This window comes from Rhinopithecus bieti, unplaced genomic scaffold (assembly GCF_001698545.2).
Source record: "Rhinopithecus bieti isolate Rb0 unplaced genomic scaffold, ASM169854v2 scaffold_1618, whole genome shotgun sequence".
NCBI lineage: Eukaryota > Metazoa > Chordata > Mammalia > Primates > Cercopithecidae > Rhinopithecus > Rhinopithecus bieti.
Genome location: NW_016803937.1, coordinates 4,485,846 through 4,495,017, shown reverse-complemented (window position 1 = coordinate 4,495,017; position 9,172 = coordinate 4,485,846).

The window sequence follows — 9,172 nt, the reverse complement described above, 5'->3', positions numbered from 1 at the left end:
GTCCTGGTAAGACTTCCCCAAAGCAGGAAACGATGTCTTTCCAGAATAAATGAAAACTGTTTACACGACGATTGTCCAATGCTGTAACAGGAAATAAGTCATATAGAGTAATGCTGAAGAGCTGAAATGAATCTGTGTGGGCAGCTGAGTTTAACCCCAAAATTGATTCCAGCTCTTTGAAAAACATCTTTCCCCTCTTTTTACATGTTTGTTTCCACTTTATTTTTTCTTGCACAAATTATCCAGACCAGGCTTTCTGAGAGGCTGAGCCAAATGATTCTGCTAACCCTCGTTTCCAGAAGGGCCACCCGGCTCACGGTTCTCTTTATTCAGGCAAAGCCGTAAAGGCCCCGGTGAGTGTTGTCCAAATGTCTTGTAGTTCATCAGGGTTCTCCACATCAGGATTCCAGATGTGGGGGTCCCCTCCCATAGAGAGACCACAGGCCATTCTGTCAGCTTGGGTCCCCGAAACCCCTCCCTGTTAGGATCCCCAACACCCTGACCTCCTGAATCTAGGAGGCTCAGAAGTCTGAATTTAGATGCACACCCCATTTTAGACCCCCTGCTCTCTCGCTCTCTCTTTTTTTTTTTTTTTTTTTTTGAGACAGAGCCTCCCTCTGTCGCCAGGTTGGAGTGCAGTGGTGTGATCTTGGCTCACTGCAACCTCCTCCTCCCGGGTTCAAGCGATTCTCCTGCCTCAGCCTCCTGAGTAGCTGGGACTACAGGCATGCACTCCCACGCCCAGCTAATTTTTGTATTTTTAGTAGAGATGGGGTTTCACCATGTTGGCCAGGATGGTCTTGACCTCTTGACCTTGTGATCCATCTGCCCTGGACTCCCAAAGTGCTGGGATTACAGGCATGAGCCACTGCGCCTGGCCGACCCCCTGCTGTCTTAAAGAAAACCTGGGCAGGCCAGGCGCAGTGGCTCATGCCTGTAATCCCAACACTTTGGGAGGCTGAAGCAGGAGGATCACCTGAGGTCAGGAGTTCGAGACCAGCCTGGTCTACTCTGGGTGAAACCGTATCTGTACTAAAAATGCAAAAATTAGCCAGGCATAGTGGTGGGATCCTGTAATCCCAGTTACTCAGGAGACTGAGGCAGGAGAATCGCTTAAACCCGGGAGGCAGAGGTTGCAGTGAGACACCCACAGCCTGGGTGACAAGAGTGAGACTCTGTCTCAAAAAAGAAAAAAACCAAAAAACCTGGGCAGGCAGAATCATGTTCCACAATTCCTTGAGCCCAGGTAGGAGCTGAGGCCTCTGCGTGAGTGAGTTCACAGAGGAAAGGGTTCTTGGGATGATGGAGGACTCTGGCCACCCCTGACCCCAGCTCAGCACAGCCCAGCCCAGCAGGCAGCAATGCCTGGCCCAGAGAACAAACCTCTGAAGGTTTAAGGGTGGCTGAAGAGCTATGAAAAGTGGTCAACCGCAGCTTGCAAAGTTGTTGCAACTTCAACAAATGACTTTTATTTGTTTCTACTTCCCTGTACCCAAAACAAGAAAAATACATGGAGGGAGAGGTAGGGATTGTGTCAGTCACATGTTCCAAACCCGTTTACATCAGGAGAAACTGAGTAAAGAAAAACCCTGTATCTGGGTTTCCAGTTATCCATCCATCTATTCAAAAAAAAATTTTTTTTTTGATACAGGTTCTTCCTCTGTTGCCTAGGCTGGAGTGCAGTAGCACAATCTCTGCTCACTGCAACCTCCGCTTTCCGGGTTCAAGCGATTCTCCTGCCTCAGCCTCCCGAGTAGCTGGGATTACAGGCTTCTGCCACCACGCCTGGCTAATTTTTGTATTTTTAGTAGAGATGGGGTTTTACCACGTTGGCCAGGCTGGTCTCAAACTCCTGACCTCAAGTGATTCACCCTCCTCGGCCTCCCAAAGTGCTGGGATGAGAAGTGTTAGCCACCACACCTGGCCTGTTCAACAAATTCTTTATGGAGCTTCCACCATATGCAAGGTGTGGACAAGCAGGAACTGAACACACGCAGCCCTGCCCACCCGGGGCTGATGGCACGGGAGACAGACCATGTGACTATCGAAGAAACCAGAGCCAGAAAATAGGAGATTTTATTGAGAAACTGTTGAAGTAAGGGAAGAGACCTCGGTGTAGACCTGGGCTCCATTCTGAATACAGCGGTGTTGAGTGGGGATGTCACCTGGAGCAGGGGTTCAGTGGATAGAAAATGGCTAAGAGGAGGTCGGGCATGGTGGTTCATGCCTGTAATGCCAGCACTTTGGGAGGCCAAGGCAGGTGGATCACTAGAGGTCAGGAGTTCAAGACCAGCCTGGCCAACGTGGTTAAACTCTGTTTCTACTAAAAATACAAAAATTAGGCAGGCTTGGTGGAACACACTTGTAATCCCAGCTACTTGGGAGGCTGAGGCAGGAGAATCGCTTGAACCTGGGAGGCGGAGGTTGCAGTGAGCTGAAATCACACCACTGTGCTCCAGCTAAGGTGATAGCGCGAGACTCCATCTCAAAAAGAGAAAATGACTAAGAGGAAACATTAGGTGTGGGAGAAGTTCTGGCTAAACCGATGTAACAGGACTCTTGCTGAAGGCAGGCCAGGTGGACAGACATCCCCAAGGGGCGGTGCCGGGTGAGGAACGGATCACATTTCGGGGGTCGGGGAGTTTCGCTGAATTGACTGTGTTCTCACTAAAACTGGACAAAGTCAGGACCAGTGCAGAAGCCCCCAGGCCAAGGCCTCCTGGAGAAGAGGGTTCGGAGGATCCTGACCAAAGCTTGGTCAAGGAGAAGGTCTTCATCATGATTACTGGGGGCTCTGACCCCATTTAGGAAGACAGGGACTGTGCCCATGAGATCTGAAGCAGGGAAGGGCGTTCTTGAGGCAAGAAGGCTGGGGTGGAATTCCAGACAAAGGCAACAGCACAAGGGCGGGGTGAGCCAAGGTCTGGAGAGATGGCCTGCAGCGATGCCCTACGTGCCTAACGGAATGTTCTGGAATACCCTGCACATGCACAGTCTCCACCATGCTCTCTAGGCCTGGCCTTGCATCAGACGGGGCCTGAGTGAGAGCTACCTCAAAGGTGACATTTCCACCAGAGCCTCAGCCTCCGTGCCCACCTTGCCAGCCTCAGCCTGTGCGGGCTGCCCCTCTCCACAGGTTCTCGTCCCTGTTGGCCGAAGGCAGCGTTCCCACAGCGGAGAACCATCGGTGGAGATTGGGAAATACAGTAACTTGTTCCAGATGTCCGGAGCAAATCCAGGCCGGGCTTCTCCAAGGAACTGTTTGGCTTTCTGAAGTTTACAAACAGCAGGATGAGGGGCCCTCCTGAGAGGTGGCCGGGAACCCCCGTGTGTGATCATGTGCGTGAGGGGGGCTCAGGGCTGGGGAATGCCATCCAGTGTCGCCTGAAGTCCACACGCAGAGCCTAGGGCGCATGTCCATGCTTCCCCACGCGTGGACGCCGGCCTTGGGAAAGCCCCTGCAGGACCAGCTGCCCAGCCTCTGGAGGCGTCTGGCAGGTGGGAGGTGTCCGCGAAAGGCTGGAGGGGGCTGGAGGAGGTGAGTCGCATCCACTCCCCCAATTCTCTCTCTGCAGGGCTGCATGGGCCAGCTGCGTCCCGCGTCCCCAACCTCACCCTCAGTCCTTGGCGCTGGCCGCTCCTGCCGTTGCCGGCCCTGGTGCTGCCCCTGCGCTGCCTGCGGTGTCCTGGAGCCCACCCATCCTTGCACCTGTGCGCACAGTCCTTTTACTGAGCGCTCCCTAAATTATCCCAACTTGAGTGTGCCTGTGGCGCCTGCTCTTCCCAGCCCCCCTTCTCCAGTAAGTGGCTTTTGCCTGTGCCTTGATGAGCACCTGGAGCCAAACCCAGGGACACTTAACTCCGCGACAGCCCTGGTTCCAAACCGGAGCTGCAGCAGGAGCTGAGCGCGGCTCCTTTGCGTCTTCCTGTCCTGCGTGTTCCTCACGGCTGAGGTTTCCTCCTTCAGCTCCCAAACCATGTCCATTTTTAGGCGGGGACTTTCTAGACTGTGCTTCTGAAAGGTACCTATGTGGTGAGGGGCTAAGCATGAAATAGAGACAAGGGCATGAGTGTGGAAGCCAGGCAGACCCGACTCACTCCTCACTCCCCATGACCTGGGCCTCTGTGGGTCTGCGCTCTCCCCCTAGCGAAATGGGAGACGCATCGCTGTCCAGACAACTGGGATTCCTGGGCCAGACTTTCTTTTGACGTGAGCACACACGCCCCACAACTCAGATGTACTAGGGTGACCTTCTCCCACCCGTAGCTCAACAGGCACATTTCCCCATCTGCCCTTGGGCTGAGTGACATGGCAGCTGGGCCAGAGATGGTTTGACACCGCAGGACATGTCAGCGTATTTTTCCAACATACTCTCCGCCTGACTCATTCAGTGGGAGATACTCACATGAGCTCCCCGCCCGGGAGGCCCTTGGGCACCGCAGACCCAACACACAAACAGGTCCTCTCTCCTTCCAGAAGCTTCTGGAGCCCATTGTGCTTCAGATTCAGCCACCCTTCCTCCAGATACTGAGCATCCCTATCCTCTCCTCTCCGGCTGACCCCACCATTCGGATGGCACCTGTCACCCTAACTCTCTGCACACCCCAGGTTCCTCCCCAGCCCCACCCCTCTGCCCTCCTTTTTGTCTGATTTACCAACTGGTCCTCCTGGTTCTGCCTTGTCCACTGTGGTGTTTTGTTTTTAGGATTTTAAAATAATTTAGGTGAAATCATATAACATAAAACCATTTTAAAGTGATCAATTAATTGGCATTTAGTACTTTTTTTTTTTTTTAAGACAGAGTCTCCCTCTGTCACCCAGGCTGGAGTGCAGTGGCACCATCTCTGCTCACTGCAGCCTCAACCTCCTAGGCGCAAGTGATCCTCCCACCTCAGCCTCTTAAGTAGCTGGGACTACAGACGCATGCCACTGCACTTGGCTGATGTTTTGTTGAGAAAAGTTTTTGCCATATGTCCCTGGCTGGTCTTGAACTCCTGGGTTCAAGACATCTGCCCTCCTTGGCCTCTCAAAGCACCAAGATTACAGACATGAGCCACTGCCACCAGCAGCATTCAGTACATTTACAATGTTGTACAACCACCACCTCTATCTAGCTCCAAAACACTTCCCTCACCCCACAGTGAAGCCCTGAACCCATCAAGCAGTTTCTCCTAATTTCTGTCTCCCCCACGCCCTGGCAGCCTCCAGTCAACTTTCTGTCTCTATGGACTGGCCTGTCCTAGACATTCCATATCAATGGAATCACACAGTAAGTGGGAATTTTGTCTGGTTTCTTTTCACTTAGCACCATGCCATCAGGGTTCATTCATATTGGATTGGATCGGTGTTTCATCCCTTCTTCTTTTTTTTTTTAGTTTGAAATGGAGTTTCACTCTGATGTCTAGGGTGGAGTCCAATGGTGTGATCTCGGCTCACTGCATCCTCTGCCTCCCAGGTTCAAGCAATTCTTCTGCCTCAGTCTCCCGAGTAGCTGGGATTACAAGCACCCACCACCACACCTGGCTAATTTTTGTATTTTTAGTAGAGATGGGGTTTCGCTATGTTGGCCAGGCTGGTTTTGGACTCCTGACCTCAAGTGATCTGCCCACCTCAGCCTCCCAAAGTGCTGAAATTACAGGCTTGAGCCACCATGCCCACCTGTTTCATCCCTTTTTATGGCTGAATAATACTCCATCACACAGTTGTTTATCCATTCACCTGTTGGTGGACACTTGGGTTGTGTCCACCTTCTGGAGGTTGTGGATAGTGCTGCTATGAACAGGTATGTGTTTAATACCCGTTTTCAATTCTTCTGGGTCTATACCTGGGAGCAGCATTGTAAGGTCATAGGGTAACTGTGTTTAACTTTTTGAGGAATGCACTGTAGCAGTTTTATTTTTTGTGTTTTGTTTTTTAAAGACAGGGCCTTGCTCTGTTGCCCAGGCTGGAGTGCAGTGGTGTGATCATAGCTCACTGCAGCCTCAACCTCTTGTTTTTGGAGAGATAAGGGTCTTGCTATGTTGCCCAGGTGGATCTTGAACTCTTGGCCTCAAGTCATCCTCCCACCTCAGCCTCCCAAAGTGCTGGGGTTACAGGAGTAAGTCACTACACTCAGCCCACTGTGGCAGTTTTAAAATATGTTCTCACGTTTTTTGACCTCCTCCCTTTAAAAGGTGGAGCCTAATTCCTGTCCCCTTAAGTATAGGTCACACACAGTGGTGGCTTCTAATGAATAGAACGTGGTGGGAGGGAGGCCGTGTCACCTCTAAGGCTAACCTTACAAGGGCCAGCCTGTATCTGGCTCCCTCTCTTAGCTCCCTCGCGCTGGGGAAGCCACAGCCATGTCGTGAGAACGCTCAGACAGCCCATGGGGAGGCCCACGCAGAAGGCAGCTGAGGCCTCCTGCTAAGGCCAACACAGACACGGCAGTTGTGGGAGTGGCTACCCTGGAAGTGGGTCCTCTGGTTGTGATCAAGTCCTCAAGCCAACATCTTGACCCCAGGAAACCCAAGCCAGAACTGCCCCCACTGAGCCATTCCCAAATACCTGGTCCACAGAGACCATGACAAACAGCAAATGTTTATGACTCCGTTTTAGGGTGATATGTGCCACAGCCATTGATAACTAATACCCCCACCCCCACCCATTCTTCCCACAGCAGCTGGAACCATCCTTTCAGAGATCCCTCCCATTCTACCAAAAACCCTTCACGGCTCTTGTGGTTTCTGGAACAAAATCCAGATTTCTTGTTCTGACTCAAATGGCCCCAACTTATCCCTCTGGGCTTGTCTCTTATCTCCTTCAGACACACATACCCCAAATTTAAGCTCCTGGAAGGAATTTTCAGGTTCCCCTAATCACATTTTGTGTGTCGATCTTGCCTGGAATGCTTCTTTCTATCTTTCACCAATTCCTATTTATTCTTCGAATAAATCACCTCCTCCAGGAAGTCCTTCCTGAGTCAGTCCTGACTTCAGATCCTGCCCCCCACTTTCACAGCCCTCACAGAATTCCATCTTGGATCACTCATCACATCAACTCCAGTGGTTCTTGACCAGTGTGAGGGTGGGTGCTGGAAATGGGGGGGGCGGGGATGGTTGTCACAATAATACCGAACAGAACTGTGCCACGCCCACCGCCGGCAGCACCTGCTGTTGAGAAACTCCACTGTGTTCTCACGACTCTGAGTGGGCTGGACCAGGCCAAGGTTTGCACAGCAAATGTCTGCAGGGGCTAGAGAGGTTCCTGAAAGGAACCACACAGGACAGGCTGGTTGGAGAACAGGGACCAGGGGGTACTGTGGAGGAATGGAGTGCCCTTCCCATGCCAAGATCTGCTGGTTCAAGTTTATAAAATGCAATGCTTGTCCACTCTAAGGGACTAGGATGCCTTGAAGAAAAGGCTGACTCCAGGGCTAGCAGGAAAAAAGAGGAGCTGAGAACATCTTATTGCCCCAGAAAGAAGGTTTCCAAAGAATAATGGTACATTCAAAAAGAAGCCAGCCTACCCCAATCTGGAACAATTTGAACTTCAAAATAACTGTAGTAAGGAATTATAACCCACTAAATAAAATAATATGCTTGAGTCCATGCTGACACAAACAAATGAAAGAATAAACAAATGAGAAAGAAGGGAAAGTTCTCTTATAAAGAAAGCTCCTCTTTAACAACTAATATATCTGCCAACTAACAAATTCATCAGTGATATGGTTTGGCTCTGTGTCCCCACCCAAATCTCATGTTGAATTGTAATTCCCAATGTTGGGGGAGGCACCTGTTTGGAGGTGATTGGATCGTGGGGGTGGATTTCCCCCTTGCTGTTCTTGTGATAGTGAGTTCTCATGAGATCTAATGGTTTAAAAGTGTGTGGCACTCCCCCCTCACTCTTTCTCTCTTGCTGCCATGTAAAGAAGGTGTCTGCTTCCGCTTTACCTTTTGCCATGATTGTAAGCTTCCTGAGGCCTCCCAGCCATGCTTCCTATTAAGCTTGCAGAACTGTGAGTCAACTAAACCTCTTTTCTTCTTAAATGACTCAGTCTCAGGTAGTTCTTTATAGCAGTGTGAGAACAGACTAATACAGTTAGGGATGATGGGATCAGGCCATCCATGCATGCTAACAACTAGTGATCTTTTTTTTTTGAAACGGTGTCATTCTGTCACCCAGACTGGAGTGTGGTGGCACCATCACACCTAACTGCAGCCTTGATTTGCTGGGCTCAAGTGGTCTCCCAACCTCAGCCTCCCAAGTAACTGGAACTACCACCACACCACCTATTTTTTTTTTTTTTTGATAAAGGGGCCATCTCACCATGGTGCCCAGGTCTCGAATTCCTAGCCTCAAGCAATCTGCCTGCCTCAGCCTCTCAAAGTGCTGGGTTTACAGGCATGAGCCATCGTGCCTGGCCAACAATTTTTTGAGTGACAGGATATTTACAGTCTCGAAATTTTCCCCACAGATTATTTATTATTTACAAAGGGGGAAATAGTGACTTTTCAGTGGACACGCACTTAAGTGATCAAAACTGACATGATCAAAATTGGCACAAACACACATCATGGGCCTCCTGATACCATGCCCTGAGGAGGACATAACCCCATTTCTGTGCTGTTCCTAAAATGTGCAGCCTAAGTCTCAGCGAGAGACAAGCTCAAACTGAAGGACATTCTACAAAATAACTTGTTCCTGTGCTATGAAAATGTGAGCATGATGGAAGACAGAAAAGGAGTGGGGTGGAAGGTGTGGGCAAAGAACTAAAGGAGGCTAAAGAGACTTGACAACTAGACCAGTGTGGGATCCTGGATTCGATTTTAGGTTCAAAAGAGAAAAGAAAGTACAGCTATAAAGGACATGATTGGGACAGTCGATGACTTTCGAGCACAAACTAGATTATGAACTAGAACAAAAATGGAGATAATGCAATTGCGGTAACGTGATTTCCTGAGTTTGGTGATTATATGTGGTTATGTTAAGAGAACATCCCTGTTTTCAGAAATTGCTCACTGAAGGATTTATAGGTAAGAGACTGTTGGCCAAGGAGGAACTTGGCCTCTCTCCAGGGACTGTGCCTTCTTCTCGGGGCCGACTGCCATTCACTTAGGAAGCTGTCCTCCAGCCCAAAGAGGCCTAGGGCATGCTTCCTGCCTGCTGCCTGCTCAGCTGTGACCTGCGCCC